The sequence below is a fragment of the Pleurodeles waltl genome, chromosome 3_1 (genome assembly GCF_031143425.1).
Source record: "Pleurodeles waltl isolate 20211129_DDA chromosome 3_1, aPleWal1.hap1.20221129, whole genome shotgun sequence".
In the NCBI taxonomy this organism is placed as follows: Eukaryota; Metazoa; Chordata; class Amphibia; order Caudata; family Salamandridae; genus Pleurodeles; species Pleurodeles waltl.
The window spans coordinates 953994920-954019557 of NC_090440.1; positions in this window are offsets into that span (position 1 = coordinate 953994920).

Here is a 24638-nt window from a genome sequence, read left to right on the forward strand (position 1 = left end):
CTTGGAGCAGGCGTTAAAAGGAAGTACAACATTGTTTACAATGGGCCTCAATGGACTTTGCAGGATCAGAGTCAACATTTTTTATGCTAATCCTGCAAAGCTTCGCACTAGCGTAAAAAATGTTGATGCTAGTTCACTAGCTATCTCCATGGTGCGCCGTATCTTAGATACGGTGCACACGTGGTGGCGTTAGGGGGAAGCTAAGTGGCGCCTGAAAAGTGGTGCTGCGCTGGGTGCAGCGCCACTTTTCTTAAATTAGGCCCTATGTTTTTTCTGGACAAAGTTGTCCTCAGAATGTCTGCTTCTTTCTTTCCGAAATTGGTCACTCCCTTCCATGTTAGCCAGAGTATCACTATGACTGCTTTCTGCGCCACAACTCACCCTTCCTAGGAAAAGGAGAGACTCCATCTCCTAGACCCTAAACAAGTTCTCTTCTTTTACACTGGTCACACTAAACCCCACAGGGTGGACAATCAGCTTTTTATTAGATTTGCTGGAGAAATGAAGGGAAAAGCTGTTCAAAATCAAACCATCTCCTGGAGGATTGTGTTGTGCATCAAAATTGCTATATACTGGTGAAGAAATAATCACCTGTAAGACTGCATGCCCATTCCACTACAGCATAAGCCACCACTACTGCAATAGAACGTGGGTTCCCAATCATGGTCATCTGACCAGCACCCACGGAGGCGTCCCTGCACATATTTACTAAACACTACTGCTTTGTCAGCTACGGTCCAGTGTGATAGGCATATTGCCCATTCGGTCCTCCTGGACTTTATGGTCAAGCCAGTTCACAGTCCCACCTCCGGTGAGGTATTGCTAGGGTATCTATTATAAGGTGAGGAATCTGCTGTTAGAAGTCTCTGTAAGATGAACAAGTTACTTACCTTTGGTAACAGCTTCTCTGGTGGAAACTCTGTTTAACCACAGATTCCTCATCCTGCTCGCTCTACAAACTAGGCTCTTCCCCAAAAGATCTCGCTAGTTTCTGCACACTGGAAAAACAGTGGTACATTGGTTTTAACTTGGCTCTGTGTTTTTTGGCATGGAAACAGTCACAAAAGAAACTGATGTCAGCACGCTGGGGTGGCTCTTATGTAGGCACTGTGACATCACTTCAGACATAGATGTTGTCCACACACAGCTGTCTGACTCCTACTATCGGTGCACAGAGATACTTCTTAATATTTTTTGGATCCAGTCTGACACTTGGGGAATATTCTAGGGTGAGGAATATGCAGTTAGATAGTGTCTCTACCAGATAAGGCATTACCAAATGTAAGTACCTTTTTCGTCTGTTCACATTTCATAGGCACTTCCTTTCATAAACATTATCATAAGCTAAGTCACTGCTGGTTATATGCTTCACTCCAAGTTTCTATTTCTAATTGTAATCCACCTTTTTTGTCTTCATGTGTTCAAGTTTGTAGTAAAAAGCCCATATTCCTCACTGGCTCTGGTTGAACTATATAAATGTTAAATAAATAAAAACTGCACATATGTGGGCCACAGCTGCAGGGCCATGTTGGGTTAGTGTCATGGTTCAGGATGTACTGTTCCTGTTTGATGATAGAGTGTCCTCATTCAAATTAGAGTGAAGTGTATTTTGTGGAAGCTCAGTCCACAGACAACTAATGCAATCTAATTTTTGCTAACTGGGTTTGCAAGAGAATACGCTTATTTGTCATGAAGAAGTCAAAGTCGTTCCTTCATATTTGAGGAGAAGGTCCTCATGTCTGAGTCATGTATAATTAATCACAAGCACTTTATTCCCCCCCCCTTCTGCATAATAGCCTAATGGAGAAATTGTGCTACATAACAGATGCTTTTTGCGCTTCTCAGTAGTACCTGTTTTATAGTCCTCAGGAAGATGAAACACTGAGTGCACATGCTCGGATTCAAACCTGTGATCATGAGGTCAAATTGTAAGGATTTCAGCCAAGATTGCTGAGAGAAGTGGTTAAGTGCCACATGCTTGACCCTTTGAGTGCCAATGTCAGGATCTCTAGCATTTGACATGGTTAGAGAATGGAAGGGTTGGAAGACTGGGCACTGAAGACTGACTAAAGCTAGACCGCTAACCACCACAGTGTGAAAACTTCGAGAGCACAGTGCATTTTCAGATCAATAGGGTGAGAGTATATTTAAAAACACTTGTCTCTTTGGCTGTCAATGATTCACAGATGTATTGACTTTCCTCTATAGTTCATCTACCAAATCCTGCATCCCTCCCCTTTGTTATTTTAACCTTTTTCTGATGCCCTCAATATTCCTTACCTAGACCCCTTCAATATTTGGCTTTCTCGGTTAATTTTGTCTCTTTGTTCCTGAAGCATGACCATATGCCGCTGTTCTTTGGTCTCTAATGTCTGGGTGTCTTTGGGAGCATTGCCAGTCTCCTGCTTGACATTTGCGCCAATGACCGCAATTTCAGCGCAGGATTCTGGTGAACTTGTTGTCCTTACTGAGCTTGAGGTCTCCATCTATCTGACATCCTTATATATTACCTACTTAATGATCTCTACCTACTTTTTGTACTTGTTAAACGTTTGCTTCCTACCACTCCTAAGAGCTAGTGAGTGGGCTACTCCTTAAGCAAATGCTATGCCACCTCAGATTTTACAAACTTCCATCTGTGACCTCCAGTGCTCCTGTGTATTTTTCTTCCCTTACTAATTTTCCCCTTACTTGTCATTTGGAGTATTTAAGTGAGCAGTACTTTCACAGAGATTTAGGGACAGCCAGGACACCCAGCATGTCTATATCTTTGGCCGAAGGTTGACACAAACACAGATTTTGGTTGTGCTGGCAGAGTCCAGTGAACCACAAGATATGACACATAGGCCCTCATTTTAACATCAGCGGTACATACAGCCTACCGCTGCGGTGACGGCCACCAACATACCGCCACTGCGGCTAATATCCGTTCGCCATATTATATGCACTGCTTGACTTCCACCACAATAAGGGTGGAAATCCGGCAGTGCTCATGGTAGTGGACAGTGGTAAGCTGGCGCTGCTACTACCAGCACCCCCACACCAGTAAAACATCGCCAGCCGTGTTATGACCAGTAATACGGCCTGGCGGTGTTCTGCTGGCCGGGTGCTGCTGGCGGGGTGCTGCTGCCAGTAGCAGGTCCTCTTCATGGTCCCTGCCGGAAGACCCAAGGTAAGTCAGACTTCCGACGGGGGGTGGGAGGGTGGGGGGGTGTTGTGTGTGTGTGTGTCTTAGTGTGTGCATGAATGTCTGAGTGTGTGCGTGATGCGTCTGTGTGTGTTGTTTGTGTGGGTGTATGCGTGTGAGTGAATGCGTGTAAGAATGGTGAAGTGAGTGCATGTCTGAGGAAGCTGCCCACCGGTGACAGGGAAGCAATTCCCTGTCACCGGTAGGGCCTATCGCCATGGTTTTCATGGCATTGCTAATGCCACAAAAACCATGGTAGTAGGCTGGCTCATAATGCCATGGGCGGTACTATGTGGGCTGCCGGGCTGGAGATAGATTGTTGGACCTGGCCCTTTTACAGGGTCATTCCCCAGACTTTTGGTTGTTGCCTCCTTGTTTTTCTGACCTTTGTTGGCTGACGTTTTGACTCTGAGCACTTTTTCACTGCTAACCAGTGCTAAAGTGCATGTGCTCTCACTTACAAATTTGATTGGATTATACCTGATTGGCATATTTAATTTACCTATAAGTCCCTTGTAAAGTGGTATCCCTATACCAAGGGCCTGTAAATTTAATGCTACTAGTGGGCCTGCAGCGCTGCTTGCGCCACCCACTGAAGTAGCCTGTAAACCCTATCTAAGGCCTGCTAGCGCAGAGCCTGTGTGCGCAGTTTCCTGCCACAAGGACCTGGCATCTAAATTTACTTGCCAGGCCCAGAACTCCCCTTTTACTACATGTAAGTCACCCCTAAGGTACGCCCTAGCTAGCCCTTTGGGCAGGGTGCCATGTATGTCGAAGGCAGGACATGTGCCATGTTGCATGGCCTGTTCTGGTAGTGACAAACAGCCTAACTTGGTGTCTCACTACAGTGAGTGCTGCCCTCTCATAGGATTGCATTAGAAATGCCCTGCCTTATGTGTAAGGGGTATTGTCTGATTTATGAGGGGTAGCGTAGGCATGTTTGGTGTAGTTGTGACAGTGGTAAGAAATGCTACTTACTGGTGTAGGTGTATTTTTTATTACTGTCACAGAAATGCCCCTTCTAGAAAGTGCGCATTTATCTGTGCTTATAACTTTGGTGTTTTGCAGCTTGTCTCCAATCAAAGTCTGGGCAGACTGACAGTTGGGGCTTTGTGCATACTTCTCAGACAGCCTGAACACAGGGAGGGTGGAGGTGAAACAGAGGTGCATCCACATATTGTAAAGCCTTCCTGGGCTGAGAGAAGGGAGAGGCGGGGCACACCTGCATTTGTAAAGACTGTGTCCTGGCCTCACACAATAGGGTTGTTAACCCCCCACTGATGTTTGGAGCCTGTACTGAAAGGAGAGAGGGGGAACTCCCAGAACCAGTTGTAACTGGCTGGAACCTCCTCTCCCTACCATTGAAAAACACTGTAAGAACTGACTATAAGTTCAGGGGAATTTTCCCCACAATTGGAACATTCTTGGAACTTGAAAATGGACACAGACCGCTGATGAATGGACTCACCAGGAAACCACCTTGGACTGCTCCTGCTGTGCTAACCTGTGACCTGCCTGGTCACTAGGAGGACCTGCCACCATCTGCATCCCTTGTCGTGGCCTGTAGCTGGGCCCACCAGCCCTGTGCTTCTTTCTGCCTTGCTGTTCACAGGGGCAGGGTGCTGTGGCCCCTGACCCCTGCAACGATTCCTTCAGCACAATTCTTAGCGCTGAGAGATCGCCCTTTTTGATGACCAGGCACCTTCTGTGTCTGCAGGAATCACCGCCGCAGCCCGGGCTTGAGGAAGTGCCCCCACATTGGAGAAACGCTTCCCTGCTGGTTTTTTATCACCGTTGCAGCCGGGGTCGAAGCACCGAGTCTCCGCGCTTTAAAAAGCACTCCTGGGCTGAAAAATCTCACCGCCGCGACCCGGGAGACTGTTGTCCGGCCGGGCGCCAAAACTATCTTTCCCGGAACCCCTGGTGCATCCCTTATTTCAATTGAGCGAGCGCGCTCTTATCGTGCCCCCAGGGCAAGGCGCACTCGCAGAGGTGCCCCCGGGGCACTAGCTGGCACCGTCCTCGGTGCCTGCCCGATCTAGTGCATTGCTGATGCCGAGAGAGCAGCTTCCGCACTGTCTGGGTGCCGCCGCTCCCCCAGAGCAGGAGGAGAGCCTCATCGGAGGCCCCTGCTCCACCTTACTTTCGTGTAGACAGCCGCCCGAGGACGCGGGTGGCTGTCTCACTGACGCAGGGCACGGGGAGCGAAAAGGGAGTTCCTTTCCCCCCGGCCACTGCCCTAGGGGCGCTAACGCCCCCATAACTTAACCCGGGCATTTTGGGCGACCCCCCCACCTCTTAGGAGGGGGCCCCAAAAAGACCACAGGCCCCTGGAGGGGCCCATCTATTGCAAGGAAAGGGCGCCGACCGCCCCTCTCCCCCCTGGAGCACCGTGTGGCCCCCGTTGGGCACTAACAGGTACTTTGCAGGAAATCCTGGCTTTAGGAGCCTAGTGCAGATTATAATGTTTTAGGTTTCCTCCCTGTTTACTGGTAATACATATGTGTACTAATGTTCCTTTTATGGGCATGTCTAGTTAATATGTATTTATATGACTTGTGGTATATTCTCTGATGTTCCTTTCATGGGTATTGAGGAATTGTTCATGACAAGTGCATATACCTTTTTACTATACTTCCTGACTACTGCTTATGTTGCAGAATCCTGAGTACTTACGTGTTCTAAAGTGACAACTGCATATTCTTGCAGAGTATTAGTAACTTGTGTGACATTCTGACAACTGCTAAGGTAGCAGGGTATTACTTACGTGTAATGTTGGTCTAATTATGTTTTGTGCAATACAGATTATTTTTACATAGCTCAGTGTTGTGTTTACTTTGTGGTGTACATTTTGCGTCACGTGTGTTGTGTGTTGTGCGAACGCTTTACACATTGCCTCCAGGTTAAGACTGACTGCTCGTGCCAAGCTACCAAGGGGGTGAGCAGGGGTTATCTTGGACGTGTAACTCCCAAGCCCTGACTAGAGTGGGTAGGTTCTGCCTGGCTGAGGTGCATACCCTAGCCAACCAGAAACCCCATTTCTAACATAGATCTATTGTGCTCAAATGAGGTTGCAGTTTTTGTAGATGAGTCCTTCATGGTGACTTCACATACTGACTTTTGTAAGGTAATTAGGCAGCATATTTGCATGAGAGTGATTGGAATGCAGGTCACGGAAGTTGCAAGCATTATCTTGTGGTAGCAATGGGTTCTAATGAGTGCCCCTAAATGCGCCCCTAAATAAGAACCCTGACCATTGTCTCTTTCACTTTTGGATATCTCCTCTTTTGTGATGCATGGTAAGTCATTCAGTGAAAAACACAAAGGGTAATGCGACAAATGCTTGCAAAATGTCTAACCACTAGCAATCCCTCAGTGTAGCATTTTAACTCACTGTTTTTTTGCCCACCATGCCACTTCAGATTAGACCCAACCAAATGCAAATGAGCCTTGGTCATGCTCAAGTAGGAACAGTCCTGCCGGAACTACAAACCATATTTTTTTTAACTGTAAAACAAGCAATCCAAGACCGGTTTTGGCCTATTTGGGCTTCTTCAGTCAGGTTGAGCTTGGCTTCAGTGGTGCATTAAGCATGGAATCAAGGCTGGTTTGAATATGGCTATGTCTAATCTGAGGTGCATTGTGGGCAAGAAACAGTGGATTGGAATGCTATCCGAGCAATTGCTAGTGGTTAGACTATTTGCAAGCATTCCTCCCATCACAGTTTAGTGTGTTTGAGGCCATTTAATAAAACATCTTTAAGGAATCTGATACCATAAACCCCCATGGTCAAGGACTGTGATTTTGCTTCCTGTGGTCAATGTTTAAATACATTAATTAGCCAGCAGATATGCATGTCCTAGTATTTTTTGGGTCGTGCTGCATTTGGCACAGGATTCTTTCAGTAGCTCAAAGCACCATGATTTTAGTTATTCCTCTAGCACAGAAGCTTGGTAAGGGAAGCAGCACTACGTAGACAGCAGACTTCATTTTGCAGCAGCGCATTCGTACATGGAGCATGACAAGAACTCCACCAATGTTTTCCTGAAAGCACAGGTCACCCTCCCTTGTTTGCTCTATAATGCTTCCTGCAGTTTAGTGAAGCTGTACACTAAACAGTATTTACCCTGTCTCTGAATCCTGACCAATGATAATGTCTTGGATTGCTTCTGGGCAGTCCTTGCCTGGTTTGTAGGCTGACCTTCAACCTCTTGAAAAATAACTTGATTTTGTCTTATGGATTGCTCTTAGATCTTCTCTGAGGTTTTGTTTCCCTGAAATAGTTTTCATTTTGGCACTGAAATTGATTTTTTTCCTGGATTGTGTCGATTTTCACTCAGCAACATATTTAGAGGATGCTTACAGTTCTTGGATTAAGAGTTTTTGTGCTATGAATTACAAGTACACTGAACTCTGGGATGTTAAAATTAGCCAAGTACCCTTCTGGCTCTGAGATTCCTGCTATCACCTCTTCCCAGTGTCCCACAACACTGTCAGGATTATCATTAGGATATATTATGCATATTATCATCTGGACACAAATCCCGGGTGGGAAGATTCTTCATGGTGCTAGGATCCAAAGCCTGGAACCTACTCCCTATCTCTCTGTGGTTCATTGATACCAAAGAAACATTCAAAAAATTCCTTACAAACTGACTCTTTCTTGCACTGGATGCATTATGCCTGTCACTTATCTAACACAGTTTTCATCCATACAGTCCATACCCAACCACTCTCACATAGGGAACCATGGGCCAGATGTAGGTAGAAATGGGATTGCTACTCGCAAATTGCGAGTCGGAGCGACGCGCAATTTGTGAGTCGCAATCCCATATGCAGGATGGTGACACCATCTGCGAATCGCAAGGGGGTCGCAAAGACCCACCTCATTATTATTAATTAGGTGGGTAGCAAATTGCAACCCCCTTGCGATTCCCTGCACTCACAAGGATGGTGGCCTGCTGGCGACAGCAGACCACCATGTCTGTGACTGCTTTGTTAATAAAGCAGTTTTTTTGGGTATTGCAGCCGTTTTCCTTAAAGGAAAACGAGTTGCAATACACTCAAGAAAATGAAACCATTTGGTTTCATTTTTTCAGAGCAGACAGTGGTCCGTAGGACCACTGCCTGCTCTGAAAATATATTTTTAGAGCCATTCACAAAGGGGAAGGGGTCCCCTGGGGACCCCTTCCCTTTTGCGAATGGGTTAGCACCCACTTTACATGGGTGCTAACTGCGAATTGCTTTGCGACCGCGTTCGCGGTCACAAAGCAATTCTGCATCGCTATGCGAATCGCAAATAGGAAGGGGAACACCCCTTCCTATTTGCAAGTCGCATTCCCATTTTGTGAGTCGGTAACCAAGTTACCGACTCGCAAAATAGGAATGTTCATCGCGATGCGCATTTTGCATGGCGCAAAATGCTAATTTCTCAGTTTGCGCCATGCAAAACGTTTCGTACATCTGGCCCCATATGTCACTTCCCAGCAAAGCGCCACAATGCTCAATTGTGAGTGCCAGGGTGCTAAACAAGAAGAATATTTATTCTTTCATTCATTCATTGTTTTAATACTCAGGGCCTTATTACAACTTTGAAGGAGAGGACTCCTCCATCACAAATGTGACGGACATCCCGTCTGCCATATTATGATCACACTATATTCAATTGAGATTGTAACACACAGATGGGCTATCCGTCAGATTTGTGATGGAGGAAACCCCCCGGAAGGTTGTAATAAGGTCCTCAGTATTTCTGTTTTATGGCTGTTCTGGCCATCACCTTCACCCCTGGTCTGTTATTTTTCCCACCTTTAACTGAGCTTGTATGCAATTGGACAATGTAAATGGCAATGTATGTACAATTGACAGCAATGATGCAGTTTTCAATTTAAGAATGTTGAGCAACACCATAACATGACGATCGCCTGTCCTGTATGTAGTGACAGGTGGAAGTGATGTAACTCCGCCAGCGTTGGGCGTCATGGAGGAAGGCGGTCTTGCACCGCTGTGCTATTCCTCAATGGCTTACATGGGGCTCTATGGAGTACAGTGTCCAATGAGGATCACTGGCGGCGGTGCTTGTGTCGTAGTTTGGACTCTTGCTCTGGGCAAAACTGCTGGTTCAACGATGACAGTGCTTATGTTTGTAGGTGATTATGCCTATCCTACAACAAGTTGCACCTGTAGTCCCAACCATTCCGGCTAACCAGCAGTACCTCACCAACAACCCAAACAGTTAAAGGTGGTTTGTGGCAGCCTTTACACATGGACTCCGAAGTATGACATCTCAGGGAGTGTCATGGTTAAACGGAGATTACCCATTTCTCACAGGTATATTATATCTCAACCAAACACAGGCAATAACGAAGATGCAGTAATGTTTCAATAGTTTTTATTTAATACAATGCAGCAAATCGTATTGGCTGCAATGATTAGGATAATGAACAGGACAAGATACAGAATTGTAAAGACGATGGTCATGATTATGGAGACCCCCACCATCTTGTATTAGCATAGAAAGACATAAAGTGTATCATATGTCCGTGTACCCTATCATAACAGGCCTAACCTTCTACCTAGAGGAGAGCTGGGTATGTTAAACCTAATCTGACAATGCCGTGTCCCTGGAAGGAGCCTCCAACCCTGGTTACCTTGAGTGAGGTCTCGAGCTCAGACTTCGGAAGAACATGAAGTCCGGGTCAGCATCAAGGCGACGTGCAGCATCGATAACAGCAATGGTATCTGGTCAGAATCCTTCTGATTATCTGTCTAAAGTGTGATGTATTTACACAGATCTACTTGGACCCCTGACGTAGGCTGTTCCAAAATAATAGATAATGCTGCATGCTTGGGACGGTAATTGCATGAGTTGACGCCTTAGCGCGGTGACACTGATAACATAACTCTAAACAAAAAAGGTCTAACTATAAACAAGGCAGCCATCTTAGAAGATTAAATTTAATTCATGGTCTAAGACAGAGCAAGCTAAGTAGGTTAAAAGTCACTAGGTGACGGGGGCACGAGTCTGCAAGCCAAGGGCTAAGCTAACTCCCGTTATCCCATTAAAATGAACTAGGATTAACTACAACGGTGTACACCCCGCGGACATGACCACCATTTTCTGTCTATAACCTCACTTGATTCCTGATTTTTCATAGAAAAACACCTCCACTGCGTGTGCTGCTGTGACCTGAGCCTGGAACCTACCATGGCCCGTGTGACAGGGGAAAGGGCCCCTGCCTTCACTTCAGAGGAGTTGGAGCGCCTGGTGGATGGGTCCTAAACCTCTATGGGCCTCCAGACCAACATGTGAGTACACCATGGGGAAGATGCATGTGACAAGGTTGCATGAAGATGTGTTTTCTGGCAGTTTGTATTTTGGGTGGGGGGTATGTCTGGTGGTAGTGTACATGCAGGGCTCCGAGTGATGTGTGTGCCATTTGAGGGAAATGGTATTTGTGGGCCATATGTGTGACAGGCTGGATTGTATGGTTAATGGTGTCCTCCTGTTTGTATTTCCTCGGCAGGTCAGCACCCATCAGAAGAAGGGATTGTGGCGTGCCATCACCAAGGAAATGCGAACCCTGGGGGTCTATAGCAGGTGGAGCACCCACTGCAGAAAAAGGTAGGAGGACCTGAGACGCTGGGCCCCGAAGATCACAGAGGCCCAGCTGGGGATGGCCTCCCAATGAGGGAGTGGTGCCCGACGGAACCTGACCCCCCTGATGGCCCGCATACTGGTGATGGCCTACCCAGAGCTGGATGGGCACCACCACCAAAGAAAGCCAAGGTTCCCCCTCCACCACCAAAGAAAAGCAAGGGGGCCCCTCAACCAGCAGAGGCAGCCAAGGAGCCACCTCCACCAGCATAGGGCAGGGAGCCCTCTCCTCCAGCAGAGGCAGACAAGGAGCCTCCTCCATCAGCAGAGGGCAGGGAGGCCTCTCCTCCAGTAGAGGCAGACAAGGAGCTTCCACCACCAGCAGAGGGCATGTAGACCACTCTCCAGGGACTGTTGGGTAAGGGGCCCCCTCCAGAACCATTGGGCATCTTACTCACTTCAGAGACTGTGGTCTTTCACTCCCCTGCAGAGACATTTGGGCAAGGAGCCCCCCAAGAACCAGTGGGCATGTTACCCACTTCAGAGACTGTGACCTTTCACTCCTCTCCAGAGACAATTGGGCGAGGAGCCCCTTCCAGAACCAGTGGGCATGTTACCCTCCCATCCCTCCCTTCCCCCTGAGGTGCCTGCCCGTTTCCAACGTGATGCCCCTGAACAGTGGAGTCCGGATTGTGTCAGGAGTCAAGTTGGGCCTTGGACTGTGCCCTGTGCCATGTGGCCCTTTGGTTCTTTGGACTTTCCATGGGCCCAATCTGGACATTGACGTCTGAAATTGCATTTAATTTTACATTATGGTGGCTGTTGGAAGCAAATTACAGTGTTTGTACATTCTAATTGTTGTCCTTGCGTTCATTTAACATGGGTCCTGTGACATTCGTTTTACTCTGAAGCTAGTTCTGGATATGGTGTGTGTGTGAATGGTGTGTGTTCTGCGTGTGTGTGTGTGTGTGTCACTCTCCGTTTCCTCCCTCTCTCCCTTGTGTGTTAGGCGGCTGTACTCACCGTCGTGTTTGTCAGCATTGGTGTCCCAGGAAGGCCATGGCATTGTAGAGCATCGGGAAGACTTAGAGTTCCAGTTCCATGGCGGCAGCGGAATCCTCTGTGTCCCTGATGGTGAGTCTTTTGTCTTCTGTGAAGTGCTTCCGCCAGGCTTTTGATGACGTTGGTACTGCCCCGGAAATCCTGGTGGTTTGCTATGTCATAATATGGTGGGCGGTACCTTGACTTCTGCCTGGCTGTTGGTGGCTACCGCCGTGGTCAGTGTTGTTAACGCCCAGCGGTTGTTGTGGTACATTGGCCGTCTATGGGAGGTATCACCACCATGGTCATAGTTTGGCTGTAATTACCACCAGCCTGTTGGTGGTAGTACCACCACTATAACAGTCACCACCAATGTCATAATGACCTTCTCATTGGAGAAGTGATGTTAGAAGCTGCCGTTGACATAAAATGTATTCTGTTGTGGCAAGGTCTAATGTTATTATTTGCTCGACAATATACGAGTAACTTTACCCGCTCCTGACTTTTTCCATGAATTGAATGTTATTTCTACAAAGGGTAGTCCATGAATTTGGGAGTTTTCTACTGTTTCCTTAGAATCCAAATTCTATTCATCTGTTCCGACTTCTTTGTTGCGCTCATCTTTTTTCTTTTTCCACTCCTTTACATCAAGATCCTAATTCCCTTTGCCTTCTTTTTTCACATGGTTTTGTTTTCGTTAATGAATATAATATCATCGTTTCTCTTTCTTAATCAATATCCAGGATCGTGGCTTTCTACTTTCCTTGCCACATTCTATTTTTCTTAGTTCCAGGATTCACACTTTTTCCTCACCCGCCTATTTTCTGAACTATAAAAAAAATCCTTGACTCCCTTGCTGTTTAACCATTTTGCTTCCAAGTGGCACATGCCAAGTGGCACGGTAACCTCTTGTATATGCCCTAAGTAAAAATATATATATATATATATATATATATATATATATGTATATATATATATATATATATAAATATACACTTTATGAAAATGAATATATGGGGCAGTAAAAGAGTTAAAATGAGGTTAAAAAAATACTCTTATGACTGGAATTTGCAACATGCTACGTTAATTTCAACTATGAGGAATTAACAAAAGAATCAAAAAGCAAAATAAACTATTCGCAATAAACATGATTTTTTGAATTCTGGAAATTGCAGTTTCAACTTGGTGAAGGAAAAGTAATAAATAATTGTGCCTGTATGTTAGAGAGAGACAGAAACGGGCGGTAGATAACATTTCCAAGGTTCATTTTTTTTTACTTATCAGAATCTGAACCATTTTAAAGAGTGTCTTGTTTTCCCCATCCTTTGCTCTTTATGGGGTTGACCCCCTGCATCAAGCGTTCTTTTTCAAGTAACCAAAGAACTCGGAAGTAATGCAAATCTTGAGACCACCATGCATCCTTCTCTGTTTCTCATTTCTCTAAAGTTTTGATTTGGTAAAAGAACTGAAGGCCTGCGATTTTCGATTGAACCTCGTAGAAACAAGCGACCACACCAGTTTCCAAAAATACTTATAAATCATTCACTTCTGCTAAGCGTGCACATTGCAATCCTCTCACAGGCCCACTTCTTTGAAACCAACTTGTTACCCAATATTTGGATATAGCAGTCTCCAAACTGTATGTGGGGCACGTCTCCCAATTTCATTCACAGTAATGAGCACACTATACTCCAACCATACACAAGTGGCACAGCGCACATCCCAAGCTCCTGTTTGCTGATGAGGACTGTTTGAATTGTCGTGGCCAAACCCCACCATGGGGACATCCAGTGCTTAATTTGTGCTTCTTGTTTCCGGTGCTGAGCACCGGCACTTATTATTGAGGGCAGGTGCTCATTCTTCTGCCCCAACCATTTACTGCGAGCAAAAGACACATAAAGGAAAGACAGGGGAAGAGAAAGATAAAAAGCGTCACAAAGGGAGAAAGTACAAAGCTGCTAGAGTGAGCTGAAGGGGCAGGGAGGGGTTTAAAATGGATTGACGAGGCCCGAGATGGCTTCAGGATTACGCCGCCTAAGTATTCCGTGTTCCATATTTAATTACAGCACCCGCGATTAAACAGGAGGGCTTTGGGCACCGGCACGTTTTTATTTACAAATTAAGCACTGGGGACATCCATAGCGATAACCCACGATCAGAAGTTAGCACTCAGGCAACGTGAACAAATGGAGAAGGAGACCAAGGCTGCAGCACCACCAATGAAGATACAGAGAAAGAAGCAAAGAAAGTATATACTATACTAATTTAAATAGGTATTTTCACGATTCTGATAGTTCAACTGATCTAAGAGACAGACAGACATAATTACAGACATTTTGAGGCTGAATCAGAGTGAGGACTAATTATCCAGAGAAGAACTTCCATTCAGGAGCAGCCCATCTTTAGTAGTGGTGCAAAATTATACCTTTACTGGCAACTGTTTGCAAAAGTTTGCAAAAGTTGTAACTATGCAAAGTTGTTATATTTGCCTCCTTGGCAGAACTTTGCCTATGGGTGGAAATGTAATCCATTTTTTTTAGCAAAAAACTATATGATTCAGAAAATTATCCGACTAAACTAATGGCTTGATTCCTGCAAAACCTAATTTTGTTCCATTTTGTCCCACTGGCAGCCCACGCAGTCTCGGTGCCGGACTGTGGTGTTGCAGGCTCTTCATCTACATCATACCAACCTCCAATGGGCTTGGAAAAGGGGTTGGCGGCACATAGCTTTTCCTTTCTTGGTGTCTCTTCAGACAGGTTCATCTACTGCTGCGCCCATTTTTCTGGCAATTAACTCACTTTTAGCACACTGGCTTGTTTTCCAAGAAATGCTAATGATTTTACATTTGAAAGGCAGTCTCACCCACTAGGCTGTTTAACTCTTGATTGCTTATAATTAAAAGACAATATGGAACTATATTTTATTTTGCATTTCACATCTGCCACGTGGCACTATGACACATGATACTACAAGCCATTCCTAGCTTTCCAGCCAACAGCACATTGCTTTGTAGAGCTTTTAGTTTTGCTTTCAACACTTTCATTGTGGGCTCAGCCCCCAGTAAGCAACGTGCTGTTGACTAAAATGCCAGAATTGGCCTAAGGATTTATACAGGACGTGGTACTACTTGTGAGCTGCATCGTACAATTTTACAAGTCATCCACTTCAAAAAGTGCTCCCCATGTAAACTCTGCTCGTGTATTGTGTGTGGGCTCACGCTCTACTTACATCATGCATTAAATCGAGCAATGGCAACACAAAGTATTTTGTCTTTTGTGTAGTTGACGATTTTCTTCGCAACACATTAACGGTACACTGTGGACAGCAATAGTGTAAACTTCTATAACACAAAGAATAGCTTAAGTAGTGGGGGCAGTAGCAAGGAAGAACATCACACCATCCTCTCACACATACAAGAAAGGTAGCTTACAAACTAAAGATGGAGTGAGAGAAGTTAAGGGACGGTTGTGTGCTCTCTGTAAACCAAAATAAACTTACATGAACTACAAACCTGCAGGAATAGACTGCTAACCCTCTTATGGAATTACCATATTTTCATGTCATCAATTAGGATGATAAACCTCACCTATCTAGTTTGGTATGTGTATTCAGTGGGCTGTGCATCTAGCAATGTAAAGCATACAATGCTACCACTGTTAACTGGTTGTATAGTCTCCTATTTATGGTTTTCCTTCTTTGAATGGTTATGGTCCTTATGTAGACATTTATAATTTCTATTAAAATTGTGTGAGGGTGAGCTAAAATGTTGTACTTGGTGTGTCTTTACCACAAGATTAAAATCAGGCAAGTCGAGCATGGGATCCTTGATCTCTTTTTCATTTGCTTTGATGCTCAAATGTAACTCTTATGAAGTCAGGCTCGTTCCTTAGGACCACAGGTCTTAGCATCTCATATGAAATGTTGTGACAGTCCCTTAATCACAGGGCATATTAGGCAGATGAGTTCAAAACATCCTTTGTTTTTTTTATGATATGGGAGAAGAGAATTGTAAGCACCCCTTCTTCATAGAACAGCCGTGCCTTGGGCAGAACCGTTGCAAGCTTTCATCTTTCAGTAAACAGTTACAGCTAGGTTTGCAGTAGCACAAGCGAACCCCACTTCAAGACAAATACAAATCATGCGGAAGCACTGCAAGCTTTGTTTTATCACCGAACATGTACAGCAGGGCAGTAGCAAAGCAAGCTTCCCTCTTCCACAGAAGGCAGCAAGTGCAATCTTCCATCCCCCAGATCAGATTGAGCAAGGTGGCCTAGTAAAAGCTTTCATCTCTTACAGAACATTTACTGTTATAGCATGAGTGACAAGAAGGTTACATACAGATCTCTGGAGCTGGTGCTTCTGTCACTCAGAAAGCTGTATAGCTGGATGAGTTAGCGAATAGGCGAGACCTGACACCATCCTCACTTAGGGGATGCTTCATGTCTGCATCCCGACAGTCGTGCTGCTGTCACTCGGAGACCTGCTGTTGATGTTCTTTGGTTCCCCATGTATTGAGACGTAACTGTTACTTTATAGGTCATTGTAATTTTAAGCAGCCCAGCCACATCCTAAAGTGCTTTGCTCTAAACAGGCACATAGGTGCCAAACAATTTGAAAAGGTTTTGAATGCGATGACAGCATGCACTACACAATCCCACCCTCGGTACTGTACTCATTCAAACTGTGCGTAAGGCACTATTTTGTTCCTATATATTTTTGTTTTTAAACTTGGTAATCTTCAAGAGCTTCACAGAGGTTGCAGTATTTTAGAAAAAAAACTTCACAAAGCTCGAAGAGAAAGCAATGTGTGAATCCCTACCCATTAAGGAGCATATTTATGAGAAGGGTAGTGTTGCTGTTGCACCACACAACGTGGAGCATGTGCGACGCAACTCCAAAATGAAATTTCTCAAGCCACGCATGACCACCTTAAGTGCCCCTGAGTGGCTTGATAAATCCAGAATAATGTAATGCAGCGCAAATCACTGTGTTGCGTTAGTCTGCCCCAGGGAGGCATTCCATGGTTGTTCTCATGCAATTCCCATGGACTTTGACACATTTCCAGGTTTACCAAGGGTGGTATACCTGGGATTGCACCAAAATGCTATAGGAAATATCTTTATTTATCCTCTTTTTTCATCTCTCTATGTGTGTTGCATGCTGTAAACACACATAGAAAGAGGAAAATGCCTCCGGGGTTTGTTTTTGTGCTGGAAGGTGACCCTGACTGCCCAAAAACAATTCTCCTTACAGCGCTGGCACCATTCCTTGCTATTTTAGCGCCATGCAGCCAACGCAGAGAAAGGGCAGGGATGTGTCCTAGTCCTTTAAACAATGGGTTGTTGAAAACAGTAACAAGCGCTAGATAAATCAATAGTAACCTGGTAAACCATGCCCTAACAAAACCAGCAACAATACAGTTTGGGGTTCATCGTGCCTCCGTGTGACAATGAAAAATAAAAGAACGTTTCACCTTAAAAGCCGGATCAAGCACGTGAATGTACAGTGCGATCATGTTTGCTCTGAAGCATTGTTTTCTCAGGGTGAACAGGCCGTTCTACACTACCCACCGTCTCTGGACATATTTACCTCGGCCTGATGTAGCGCAACATCTCGCCCAGTGCGCTCAAAGGCACACGCCCGTCCTTCTCCATCGTGTGATAGCCCAGCTGGTAAACTACCCTGGTGGCGCCATAGCTGGAGGGCAGGGGTCAGCCGCCCTCTTTCCATCGCTTCCCTTGCCATGTGTTTGACAAGTGAAGTTTCTGCAGGGGCCGCCGATGGCTGGCTGACACCGGGCTGTCAGCTCCGCTTTCTTGTCAGTCACCAGCCCCAGTTCCTGTTCCTTCTTGCCACTCACAATTTCCTGCCCCTGCACATCGCATGTCATTCTCGTTTGTGCTTCCGCGCAAGAGAATTTTGGGGTTTGCCTGCCTGAAAATGCACCTTGCCTTTATCGAGGCCCCGCGTCATCGGGTGTTGGTGATTTTTTTTCTTTATTTTGCTCAAACATTGCACACGGACGAAGCCCAGCATCCCTGCCAGGCTCAGTTCTGCAGCCCCTGGCTGAGAAACTGCGTCGTCCTAGTTCGGATTCAGCTAGGATAATTACGAGCATAAATGGCCTCCGAGAGCTGCCCAGGGCTGCACTGGTAATCGCTCCACAACGCTGACAGCATGCGCCATTTATCACTACCTTCACAGGCAATGACTTCTCCCAGGAAGCGTCAGTGCCCCCCGGTCTTTCGGCTGATGTGCTCTCAAGTAGTTTTACCCACGAACCTGAGCTCGCGCCCTCTGCAAACCAGGAAAACCACTGTGCGAACTTGATCACTTTTCAAGCTTCGACGCCTTAAATAAAAGTAGATAAACGCATTTATTTAGCACTATCCGCTGGAGCAAAAGCTAAAGCGGCGAATGTCACAAAACGAGTCTTGTGCGCAAGTGTGAGATGGGCCTGAGAGTAAAGCATATTGTTATTTTGTGCATGACTTAGTGCCTGCCCATGATCAGTAAAGCAAGCGGGGGTGAGTGTGGAATGGAGCAGGAAGACTATAGAGGATGCAACAAAGAGCGATTGCATCGTTACTGATTGCAGGCAAGCCGAGGCGCTCACCTTCCACGATGACCAATGTTGCATAGCTCTGGGGGAGGCACAAAATGTGGTCGACTTTCACAAAGTCCATTTTCGCAAAGCGCCATCAGGGGGTCCGTGGCTGCTTAGAAAATTAAATAATATTAACAGATTAGGTCCCCAGCTTTCAGTAATAACTCACGGGGGGGCTCCCCGGGTTCCAGCAATGATAAAGTTGGGGTCCACAGAAGTCAAAAGGTTGGGAACCACTGACATAGCCTACTGCTAACAGGACGCCTAATGCTAACAATATGCATAGAGTTGGCTTTAGGTCTGCCCCTTTCAACCATTGGATTTTTTCAACCAATCTCTTTCAGACGTTGGCTCGAGACTTTGTTGATCATGTCTTGGCTGAGCACAGCAGAGTATTCCTCGCTGGCCTAATGATTTTGGCTTTTTGAGTGTTTCTTTCCACCTCTGCTCCAGGGCTTACATTGAAGTGCATGAGGGACTGCTTACACAGCTCTTGGGACAGGAATGTCCCCTGCCTGAACAGACATGCACCACTGCCCTGAATGACATGTGAAACTGGTAACCTGACTTTTATTTTGGCTCTGGCATCATCATAATTTAGCATTTGCACAGAGGTCTAGGCCTGTCCCTAGTAATACAAGGTCCAGAACCCGTTTTGTGTGCTGGAGGGCTGACCAATCATGCCCTCATTGTGGGCAATGGACTAGCGCCCATGCCATTGGTGTGTTACATAAAGCAGTGGTCGCAGTACTCTTTGAATCTATAGTTTAACCAGACCTTTTTCTCTGTGTTAAGGAGACAAGCATACCAACTCCTCTTGTGTAAAGTTTTGCTGTTTTGAGACACCCAGAACCTTGCCTTGGCATCCTAGGTGCATGTCAAATGCTTGTATGTGCATGATTTTGAATGTCCCTCATTTAAGAATGGCAGGAAATGGAGGATAAGGGCAGCTTCCCACATACAGTGGAAGTATAGTGCGGGCATTCCTGAAGTCGGAGGGCAGAGAGCCAGACACTGACACGACGGAGGGTAGGCTCCATTTAGAAATTCAATAAAGACCTTGTTAGCAAAGGGCTGCTATATTAGTTCTTCCTGAGCACTGCCATTTGGTAGATAGCAGGGGAAAGGGTGGGACTGCAGTTTCTGTTTTAAGTGAAGAAAGATTTTAGGAACGGCCTGTCTTTTTTGTCTGTCTCTGATTACTACTCCATGAAGCCTGATGACAGCCATATGCAGATATCTCACATTTTATGATGTCATTGTTTTGGATACTCCAGCGTGGAGTCATTCCCATAGCTACCTGTTGTGAGAGTCATCTGTTCACGAAAAGGCTGTCGTGAGAACATCTTGATGGTGACATATGGAAGAGAATCAACCCAAACAACGGCCTCAAACAGGAGTGTCCAAAAGACAGTAGAGCCACATCCCCTGTCTGGAAATTGTTTATAAAAGTGGGATCTAAACCACCCCAATTTGTTTGAGCTCCAAGATTCTTTCTGACCAAGAAAGGGATTGGTCTGCAGAGTACTCAAAGAGAGCTAGGACTGGTGTCTGTATGTGAGCCTGTCTCGCAGAGGTAATTTGGGTATTATCACCTGAATTCTGAATTTTTTGCTGAGAAGCTGAGAGTCTGTCTGAAGTGCATGGAAGCCTGCCTACCAGGGGTGGCTTCTTCACAATGGTGAAGGAGCATCGCCCCCCCGGCTAGGCCAGAAGATGAAAGATAAAACAATATTTAACTATTGTTTTTTATTTCATCTGCTGGCCCAGCTAGCAGTGTGGTCAGGGTAGGGCTGAGCTGTGGGAGGAGGAGAGAGTGCACTGAGTGAGCATGTGTGTTTGGTTGGCTGTCTCAGGTCGGCCAAACACACATGTGCACTTAGGATTCTCCAACCCAGCTGTGTGCACAGCAGGGCTGGGGAAACTGCACAGACCCCAGGCTTTTGTCTGAGCAGCACTACTAGCCACCCAGACCAATCCTGATGCTGCTTACATGCTTTGCTTAGGATGTAAGCTGCGCCAGGATTGCTGGGTAGCCTATGCTGGTGTCCCAGCGAGAGCTGCAACACCACAAGAAGACCAGAGGAGCAACATGCAGGAAGCGGTGGCGGCGACAATGGTAAAAAGGTCATTTTTTTTTTTTTTTTTTTTTTTTTTTTTACTTAGCCCCCTGTCCCTCCCCCCCCCCCCCTTTGAGATTTGCAGCCACCGCCGCTGCTGCCTACCTGCTGAGAAACAGATTGAGTGTCCCTGGCCATGCAAGAGGGGAGACTATCCAAGAGGAGAAGCCCAGCATATTAGTGGCAAGAGAAACACCGATAGAAAACTGACGTACAGATAGCAAAGTCAAGAGTAACCTGTGTTGGGGGCACTCTGCGCAGCTCCTTAGGGATGTATTGGAACAAGTATCTAATTTCTGCCAATAGTTTGCCATTGGCTTCTGAAACGTACGTCCAACACTGAGTGAAACATTTATGGCCACTGCCAGAAAGACAAGACTGCAAAAGATTCGGCCTGGTGGCTTCAACTGCCACACTCAAACACAAATCTTCAGCTGGATTGGACAAGTGCTGCCTCACCGACTGCTCATGTGAACTTCTTCCTGAGCAAAGCTGTTGATACAGTCCCCACAGGAGAGGACTAGATTCACTGAGCAGCCTCAACTGGTACAACAACAAGCTGGTGAAACACAGATCTTAGGGCCAGATCTACAAAGTGCTTTGGCATTTTTTAACAGTCTGAATCAGTACTTGGGGCCATTAAGAAATGCAGAACTGCCTTGTCTTATGTACAAAGGCCATTACGAAATCGCAAATTGCCATTTGTACCCTGTAGAGGAGGCAATTTACGATTCCCAAAATAGGAGATCGCAAATAGGGATTACCTATTTGCGATTCCTATTCTGATGTACAAAGCATTTCCAAAGTGCGACTTGGGCATTTAGGAGATACAATAACCACTGACTTGAAGTCAGTGGTAAACAGGTGCAATTTAAAAAAAAAGCACCACAGGTTGCTTTTTTAAATTGCAATAAAGCACACACATGCCTCTTAGGCATATGTATGCTCTACAGGTGTACCACCATTTTTGGGTTGCACCAAGGGAGGCCTTTTGCCCTTTGCCATCCATGGTTTTGCATTTCTTGAATAGTGATTTCTTAATAGGAAATTTTCTATTTAGACAATGCAAAATCGGCCTATTGACTAAAATGCAATGGGATTTCTTAATACCGATTTCTTAATAGCGATTCTTACTTCGTAGGAATCGCTATTAGGAAATCAGTATCTCTATACATAGCATTTTGCATTTCTTAAATAGTGATTTCTACGAAGTCGCTATTTAAGAAATGCCCAATTGCATTTTTGTACATCTGGCCCTTGGCCTGCATGAGATTCAAGAGACTAAGGGCCTCATAACACTTGTGGCGGTCCAATCGCCACATAACAATCCAGGCTGTCCAACCGCCAAAGAACCGCCAGCTTCGTCAGGATCTTGGATCTTAGATCTAACTCAGAGTCTCAGACTAACTGGGAGTTTTTCATGGGTGTGTAAGCCATTTTGTTAATAATGTTTCTTTAATGGCCACCTCTCCCCTTTCTAATTCTTCACGTTGGTGGCTCCAGGCATTCTGTAGAACCAGTCTCATACTGGTAAAAAATCTCCCAAAGCAAGCAAGTTCCATTGGGGTGTATGTCTGGAATATTAGCGTTATAGCTTCTTTGCATGACCTCATGCCATATTTCAGGAAAAGTAGTTTTAGTAGGAGACGTCTCTGCAAGGTCAATCGTGGGCAGCAACATACTAGGGCCCTCATTCTGACCTTGGCGGGCGGCGGAGGCCGCCCGCCAAAGTCCCGCCGTCAGGTTACCGTACCGCGGTCGAAAGACCGCGGCGGTAATTCTGACTTTCCCGCTGGGCTGGCGGGCGGCCTGCGGTCGCCTTCAGGCCGCCCGCCAGCCCAGCGGGAAAGAGGCTTCCACGATGAAGCCGGCTCGGAATCGAGCCGGCGGAGTGGAAGCTGTGCGACGGGTGCAGTTGCACCCGTCGCATATTTCACTGTCTGCGCAGCAGACAGTGAAATACATTTAGGGGCCCTCTTACGGGGGCCCCTGCAATGCCCATGCCAGTGGCATGGGCACTGCAGGGGCCCCCAGGGGCCCCGCGACCCCCCCTACCGCCATCCGGATCCCGGCGGTCGGACCGCCGGGATCTGGATGGCGGTAGGGGGGGTCGGAATCCCCTCGGCGGCGCAGCAAGCTGCGCCGCCTTGGAGGATTCAATGGGGTGGCGGTACACTGGCGGGAGCCCGCCAGTGTTGCCGGTCCGACCGCGGCTTTACAGCCGCGGTCGGAATCCCCATTGGAGCACCGCCGGCCTGTCGGCGGTGCTCCCGCGGTCCTCCGCCCTGGCGGTCTTAGACCGCCAGGGTCAGAATGACCGCCTAGGTGTCTTATAGATTTGGTATGATATTTGCACAATGCACATTCTTGAGAAGATCCCCATATAGGCTTCCAGTTGCGTCTAAATTCTTTGACTGGGACTGTTAGGAGACGCATTAGCAGAATATTCTGAAACGCACGTGCTCCCAGTGCTGTTCTCATATATGGTTAGTTAAATAAGACTCAACCAAGCCCTCTGCTCCAGTGATATTCCTGATTATGGCTATATCATTTTCTCTATAAGTTTGCACGCCCTGATCTTTCAAAGTCTTTTTTGGTGCCTTCGTTATGAGAGGGTCCAGCGCATAGGTGGGAACCAAATTGAAATATTCCTTGGCCTGCCTAAGATAGGTGGCTCAACTACTTGCGCCATCCCAAAAGATTATATTCAAGGAGCCCCTCAGGCCATCAAGGTCAGCCCTGCAGACACAGTGAAAAAGCTTGATTATATCCATTTTACACAGTGTGTCCATTCTTGTTATATTGAATTTTAAACGTAACCCTGCATGTCTGGTTGATTTAGAGGTCTGGAATATTCTTTTGTAGGCTCCAATCTGGCACTTCTCTAATGATGTGGTCAACTTGCCGGGGTATGCCAGGTGTCCATAGGTGATAGCTGGTAGTAGTTTCGCTTTAATAACCCTCCAGATTGCCTGAGGTGTTGGTGATCGTAGCCGACAGTGGAGTCTTGCTAAGGCGAAGGTGGATCTTTCCACCTTGGTTTTTAGTGCTGCTACCTGGTTTGATGTTTTTCCCGTGTTCGATAACCAGACTCCGAGGTAGTGATATTTATCTTTGAGTTCTATTTTTAGTGGGCCAAGCTTCCACTCTCTTTGATGTTTTTTGGTCTGACACCCAAAAACCAGAACCTTGGTTTTTGCTGCATTCGCCTTTAAATCATTCTTTTCATTCTATCTATGTTGTATGTCTAGGACCCTTTTCAGACCTGTCCTGTTCTGAGCAAGCAATACCAGGTCCTCCACATATTGTATTATGGAGAGCACTGTCTGATCCAGTTTCGAGGGTAATGTGTTTACTCTCAGCAATTCTGCTCCCAGATTTGACGTATAAAGATTGAAAAGGGTGGGCGCAATGACACAGCCTTGTTTTAAACCTTTATTGGTGTACATTTTCCTAGTCACGTGTGAATTTGTGATCTTAATTCTCACCCACGTGTCAGGATATAGTGCAATTATGGAAGCAAGCAGTTTTTCTGGTATCCCCCATGCCGCTAACTTCTTCCAGAGGATGTGGCGCACCACCCCATCAAAGGCCACACTATAGTCTATGAAACAAGCAAGCGGCGGCTGGGCCGATGATTTCAGTGCTGTCTGACCTAGGTATGACAGAGCTAATACATCATCTAAGGTGGAAGAACTAGGTCTGAAGCCGGTTTGATATATTGGTATAATCATGTTGTCTGAAATCCATTTTTCCAGCTCTTGTAGCAGGACCCTTGTGTAGGCTTTACTGTCCACACCCAGAAGGACTATTAGCCTATAGTTTCCTGGGAGAGTGAGGTCTCCTTTTTTGTAGATTGGGTGCAATATTGAGCCTTTCCAAGGCTCTGGGACCACAGAATGATGTAAGCAGTAGTTGAAAAGAATGTTCAATAATCAATAATCTTGGTCATCTCTGAATATGCTCCCTGGGAGGATGTTTGGTCCCGGGGCTCCACATTCCTAATGTTGCTGATCACTGTTTTCACTTATTTAATGGTAGTCTCTAGTGCCATGCCTACTAGGCCATCCAGCTTGTGTTGCC